At 42.3% G+C, this 6,246-nt stretch overlaps 1 non-coding gene across 1 annotated transcript; it reads left to right on the top strand.

The window, feature by feature from the left end:
* Nucleotides 1–1,022: 1,022 nt before the first annotated feature.
* LOC120108216 lies at nt 1,023–1,128 on the top strand. Its single transcript, XR_005509677.1, has one exon. It is a non-coding gene; the product is annotated as a small nucleolar RNA R71 (small nucleolar RNA).
* Nucleotides 1,129–6,246: the final 5,118 nt, after the last annotated feature.

The following is a 6,246-nucleotide window of genomic DNA, read 5'->3' as shown; positions in this document are numbered from 1 at the left end:
CTTTTGGGATGTGAGTTTTGGCAGAAGGTGAACTAGCTGAAGAAGAAGAAGGTTTTAGATTTTTATTTGACACATGTCGATCCTCTTCTTCATCTTCCTTATTGTTATCTTTCCTAATCTTATTGTCTACTACACGTCCACTCCTTAGGGTAGTCAAAGCATTGGCTTGTTCATGATGAATTGCATTTAATTGATTTTCTTGAGCCATATATTGTCCCCTAGGATTACTTAGTGGTTGGCTTGGAAGCTTTCCTTCCTCTCACTTGTTCAGTGCATTAGCTAGTTGCCCCATTTGGGATTCTAGCTTGGCAATGGATTGCGTGTGAGAGTGCACCAATTGTGTAATGGTTTCTAAATCTTGGAGGGCGTTCAACACTTTCTCCTCAAAGGCTGTGTTTCTTTGGGGTGGAGGAGGAGTGTGTTGAAATTGAATCGAGGGATGGTAGGGATGAATATTTTGTGGGGTTTGAAAATTCTGAGGATTTTGAAAATTTTGGGAATAGGGTTGGGCTGTGTTCGAAGCTTGCTGCTTCCAAAAAAAATTTGGATGATTTCGCCATCCCAGGTTATATGTATTGAAAAATGGGTCAGTACCCGGTCTAGGCTGTGTTTGAGCAGCATTGATGTGTTCTTGCACGAGTTCGGAGAATTGGGGTGCTGAAGGGCACTCATGAATAGGGTGGGATGGGCTAGAACAGATAGTACACACTTGTGCTTGGGAAGAGTTCATGTAATGCCCACCTATCATCAGTTGGTCAATCTTATGGGACAATGCATCTACCTTGCTAGACAGGTCCATAGAATGACTTATTTCACAAATGGTCCCTTTTCTTTGAGAACTTAGGGGTGCTTGACGAGAACAGAAAGCATGGTGGAGGGAGTTTTCATTTAGATTTTCAAATAATTGCCATGCTTCAAGCTCATTTTGAAGCATGAATGTCCCCCCGCATGCAGCATCGATCATCTGACGGTTTCATTCAGTCAATCCGTCATAGAAACATTGCACTAGCTGCCACTTAGGTATTTGATGATGAGGGTATTTACGGATTAGGTCCCGAAATCTCTCCCAAGTTTCATGAAATTCTTCTCCCTCAGTTTGGGAGAAGCTTGTAATGGCACGTCTAAACTGGTTCGTTCTTCGTATGGAAAAGTATTTTTTTAGAAATTCTTGTTGCATTTGATCCCAAGAACGAATCGAGTTGGCTTCTAAAGAATTCAGCCATTGTTTGGCTCTATCTTTAAGGGAGAAGGGGAATAATCTAAGTTTCAGAGCATCATCAGTGAAGTTCTGAATCTTGACAGTGGTGCAAATCTCAAGGAATTCATCTAGGTGTTTATATGGGTCTTCATTGGTGAGCCCATAAAAAGATGGGAGCATTTGGATCACACTAGACTTTATTTCATATTGTACCGCTGCTACCTCAGGTAATCGAATGCAAGATGGGGAAGTATAAATGGTGGGAGTAAAGTACTCCCTCAGGAGTTTGGGTTGTTTTTTAGCCATCTCAGGGGGTGGGAATGATTCTAAGGTTTTGATCTCAGCTCGAATATTTCTAAGGGTCCATTCTATTTTAGGGTCAAAAGGTAATAGGTCACGTACTCTAGAACGACTCCCTTGCATACACTAGTACTTGATCAATCAAGCATGCAATAAAAGAAAAACACATAAATCCTTGTATTTGTCCTAAAATCACTAGACAGCTCCTAACTGGTTTGAAGAGGGCACCTAAGCCTCCAATCCGGTCTAATAAACCGAGTTGACTAGGTAAGCTCCCAGGTAAGTGGAGGGGTCACGATGCATTCGCAAAGGTCTCACTTAAAACCCACTTGCCTCGAACAGATGAACTGTCTCCCTTTTAGGGACAAAGCTTGCCTAGACATCAACTAAGCCACAGAGCGAAATTGGTGCAACTTTCGGTGATCTTCGTCCTATTGAGCTCGAATGTCCTTAGGAGCCAATGTCTAATTGATTTTAATTAAAGTGACACTATGTGAGATTGAGTTCACCTAAGTTGGGCAAGAGTCCGGTGATGAAATCCGGCTCTTATCTTGTTGGGGTGATTGCCCTTACTATGTGCGGATTAATTTGTGTATGTGTATCAAGCATGCATTCACACTTTTGCTGAAATTAAAATCAAACAATCACTACAAAATTTCAAGCTAATAATTAATTTAAATAAGAAAGGTTTAGAGGTTACCAAAGGGAATTTCTCCAGCAATTTAAAATTTTTTTAGGCAAACCTCTAAAGCATTCCTTTTTGATAGCCCAGATCTCCTCTTCGATTCCTGATCAAATAAGACCAAAAGAAAAATTAAAAAAGAAAAAAAATTAGTAGAAGAGAAAAAGGAGATAAGAAAAGTAACAATAATAGAAAATAATTTTTTATTTTATTTTAGATATATATATGTTTTTTTGAAAGTTTTTTTTAATTAACAATTTTTTTTTTAATGATAGGAAAAATAACTATGCTAGCAATCCCCGGCAACGGCGCCAAAAATTGATCGGTTCTTTCAATTTTAAAAGTAAACCACGCAATAGCACGTATCCTGTAGGATAGTGATTACGGGTGTCGGTCCACAGGAATTGGAGACAAGTTATTTTTCTTTAATAATAAATCAAAAAGAAGAGTTGGCTAACTTAATTATACTGAATTAATCTATGAGTACGAATTGAAATTTATCAAAGTAAATAGATCTAGAGTTTGGAATCCACCGCGTAGCATTGCATTAGGGACTGTGTTCTTAATTTTTATCTTTTGGAGAGGCATGCAAATTGGCTACAAGCCTTTTAAAATAAAAGCATAAAGAGTGTTAGGAAGATCCATCTTCGGTGTAGCATGAAGTGTCTACCTAAGTATGCTAATCTAGGATGCAGCACACTTCATCTTCCTAGGCATGAATCATCTTAGACTACTTTAGCAAACATGATTAGTAACTAGCATGCTCAAAGTTTAAATATCATAAAGGAATATTTCATTGAAAATAAGAATTTAAACAAGCTTCAAAATAATAAAAAAATAAGAACTACAATGCCCTGATACATTGCTAGGGCTTCATCCAGCCCTAGACTAGACGTTTAGCCGCGCATGGCTTCCGGACGACCTCCCATCTTCAAATGAAAGCCTTCACCTCCCATTATTCCCAATATATCACAAACTATTCTCTTCCCCCCCCCCTTTCTCTCTTTTTTTTATTTTTTTTTCTCTTCTTCCCTCTCGGTTTTCTTCTTCTTTTCACCGAAACAGGGGGTCTCCCCTATTTTTCTGTTGAACCGAGCCCCCTCCACCTTGCCACCGAACGCCCCCTCCCTTCTTATAGCCGTCCGGCGCACACGGAGAGAAGGAAGAAGGGATCACGGCGGCTGATTCCGGGGCGTTGTGCCGAGAGGCAGATCGCGGACGAAGAGGATGAAGGGCTGGATCTCAGGAGCTGGTTGCGGAAGAGGTGATCCGTGGAATATGGATACGGATGGGAGAAGGGGCTGAATACATATCCCAACTTGGATGCATGATCCTTGGCATGATGCGGGAGGGCTGAATCACAGGCTGGGGATTCCGGAATGGAGTTGACACGTGATGCTTGGAATTGAATCACGGACGCAAAAGATCTCAAATTCGGAAGGGGGCTATGATCATGCTTGCAGTCGGACGGAAGGAGTTGGATTACCGGCTGCTGGGAAGGAGACTATTCCGGAAAAAAGCTGGCTGGGATTCCGAATCCGGAAGAGGGAGACGGCCGGTGATCGCGGAGGATTTGGTCCTCTACTCGCTCGGATTGTTGGCAGCACGCGGCTGATGGCAGGGTACCCGGGGATGAAGATGATGCCGCTTGGATGCGGAAGACACCCGGCTGGATGCATCGCAGGAGAAGAGGAATGGAAGACTAGTGGGAGTCAATCACGGTTTGGAGCTGGTAATTGATCACGGAGGATTTGGGAGCATTGCTTTGAAGCGATGATCTGGGAGGCTTTGGTGTGCTGGGGAGGATTTGGTATCAACGGCACAAAGGTCTCCCCTGTTTCAGCTGAGAAAGAGTAAAACAAAAAAAGAAAAAAAATCATTTCTTGCTCTATTTTCACGTGAAAATGGGCATATGTGGATTTAAAACAAAGGCCTCCTGTTTTGCTTAGTGATGCAGAGATGAAAATTTCTGAACCCTTGGATTGCTTGGGGGAGCCACGGACAGTGGTCGGTGCTTGATCTCAATCCAATTGGCTGAAGTTGGGTGCATGCATGGCAGCTGGGTATTGGGCTCGAACCCACTGTTATTGAGCTGAGACGTGCCGGCCGGTACGCTCGGAAGGCGAAAACATGTGAATTATTTACTTCTTACCATATTTTAAATTTATTTCAGAGATTGTTCAATTTTATGGTAAAATAAGTAGTTGTCCTTTTAAGAACATTGGTAAATGCTGGAAAAAAATTATTAAATTATAGCTTAATCAGTACTTATCAGCACATTTGCACCCAGACATTCGAGCCCGCGTGCGATCTCCCAATGATCCTCGCATTCCCCCCTTTTCGGATTAGCACCCACACTCTTTCGGAATAAAGATTCCCACTCTCACTTCATCACAAAGAAAAAGAACTTTTTAATCTCCAATCCCATGAAGAATAGCTGAAAATGCTATTCATTCCTGAAGTTACTATTCATGCTGAAATCACTGTTCATATGAACAGTATTCCGAGATGACACTGTTTATATGAATAGTGTTACGTAAAAACACTGTTCATATGAACAGTATTGTGAAAACACTGATCATATGAATAGTGTTACGTAAAAACACTGTTCATATGAACAGTGTTATAGGAATTTTCTTTGAGTTCACTGTTCTTCTTCTTCCTCCCGCAGTGCATCACGGCTGTCCATCTTCCACGGATCAACTTCTTCCATTTCCAGTGATCCCGCAGCATCCCCAGCGATCCCAGAATCCCAGCATCCCGCGCGTGACCCCAGCACCGTGATCCAAACTCCCTCCCCATGATCCAGCCATCCTCTTCTTCCGGCCACAGCAGCAGATTAGCAGGGATCCGCGTCTTCAGCGCGTCCCCAACATCCTTCACAACCGTGGCATCCGTCCCAGCTCTCCCGTGCCATGAATGTCCCAGCCGGCACGTCCAAAGAAGGAAACCACGGATCAGCCCGTCCGCATTCCTCTTCCGAATTCCCAGCTCCTTCCACATCCTTCGCGATCCACCCAGCTGTCCACATCCGTTACCTTCTCCGTTTGTCCGCGTCACTGCCAAAAGCCTGTGAAGCAACCCAAGATCCCGTCCGTATTCATCTTCCACGGATCAAGCCTCCGCATCCAAGCAATCCCGCTGCCAGCTCTCCCTCCTCTCGCTTCCAATCCGGCACCCAAAGAAGGAAACCCATCATCTGGATCCACGTTCTCCTTCTCTTCCAAATCCCAGTGCCCAAGCTTCCGGATCCCCAGCATCAAAGATCCCACGCCTCCGAGTCCGCCTCTCCCGTGAGCTTAAGCATCCAAGGATTACACGCCCATTCCAACCGTTTGCATTCCGCCCCAGCAATCACGCATCCTCCCCATCTCGATGCTTCAAAGATTGATCTATAAAAGGGTGGAGCTTGGTTGGGGCCGGGAGGGGGTGGTCGGCTGGTTCAAGAAGGAACAGGGGAGAGAAGAGAGAGTGCCTTGCTCTGTTTTCAACTTCATTGAAAACAAAGCATTGTATTTTTATTTTTTTTAGTTTTAGCTTTTTGTTTTATTTTTTTTAGTTTGAATTTTAATTGAGAGCAATGTGTTTTGAGTTTGAATTTTAATTGTGAGCATGTTATTTTGGGGTTTTTAGTTTTATTTTAATAGAGAGTTTTATTTATACTAAAGTTTTTAATTTCTGTTGTTTTTAATTTCTGTTCTTCAAATTCTGTAATCTTTCTTCTTTTTTATGCAATACATTAAAATTTCTTTCATGCAATCGATGTTGCAGTCTTCAATATTCCTAGCACTGTTTTCATCCATTTTATGCCAGAGTTTTCTTTTTCATTAAATATATAAATGCTTTTCGAATTTAAGTACCTGTCTTTCTGTTAATTTCAAGTAGAAAACATTCTCCGGTAGATCAGAGAATCCATCAACATCCCCGACGTAATGTTTTTCTTTTATCATTCAAAAATCGATTTCAAATCCGAGTGAACGTTTTAATTTTTATGCAACTCCAGTCGCCTCCCTATGGATCGACCTCTTACGATCACTACTCTTCGAGTAGAACAGGTAAGAGTAAA

Source organism: Phoenix dactylifera, unplaced genomic scaffold, assembly GCF_009389715.1.
Source record: "Phoenix dactylifera cultivar Barhee BC4 unplaced genomic scaffold, palm_55x_up_171113_PBpolish2nd_filt_p 001228F, whole genome shotgun sequence".
Taxonomy (NCBI): Eukaryota; Viridiplantae; Streptophyta; class Magnoliopsida; order Arecales; family Arecaceae; genus Phoenix; species Phoenix dactylifera.
Note: the sequence above shows the minus strand (reverse complement) of the source record. Positions and strands in the feature narration are given on the sequence as shown.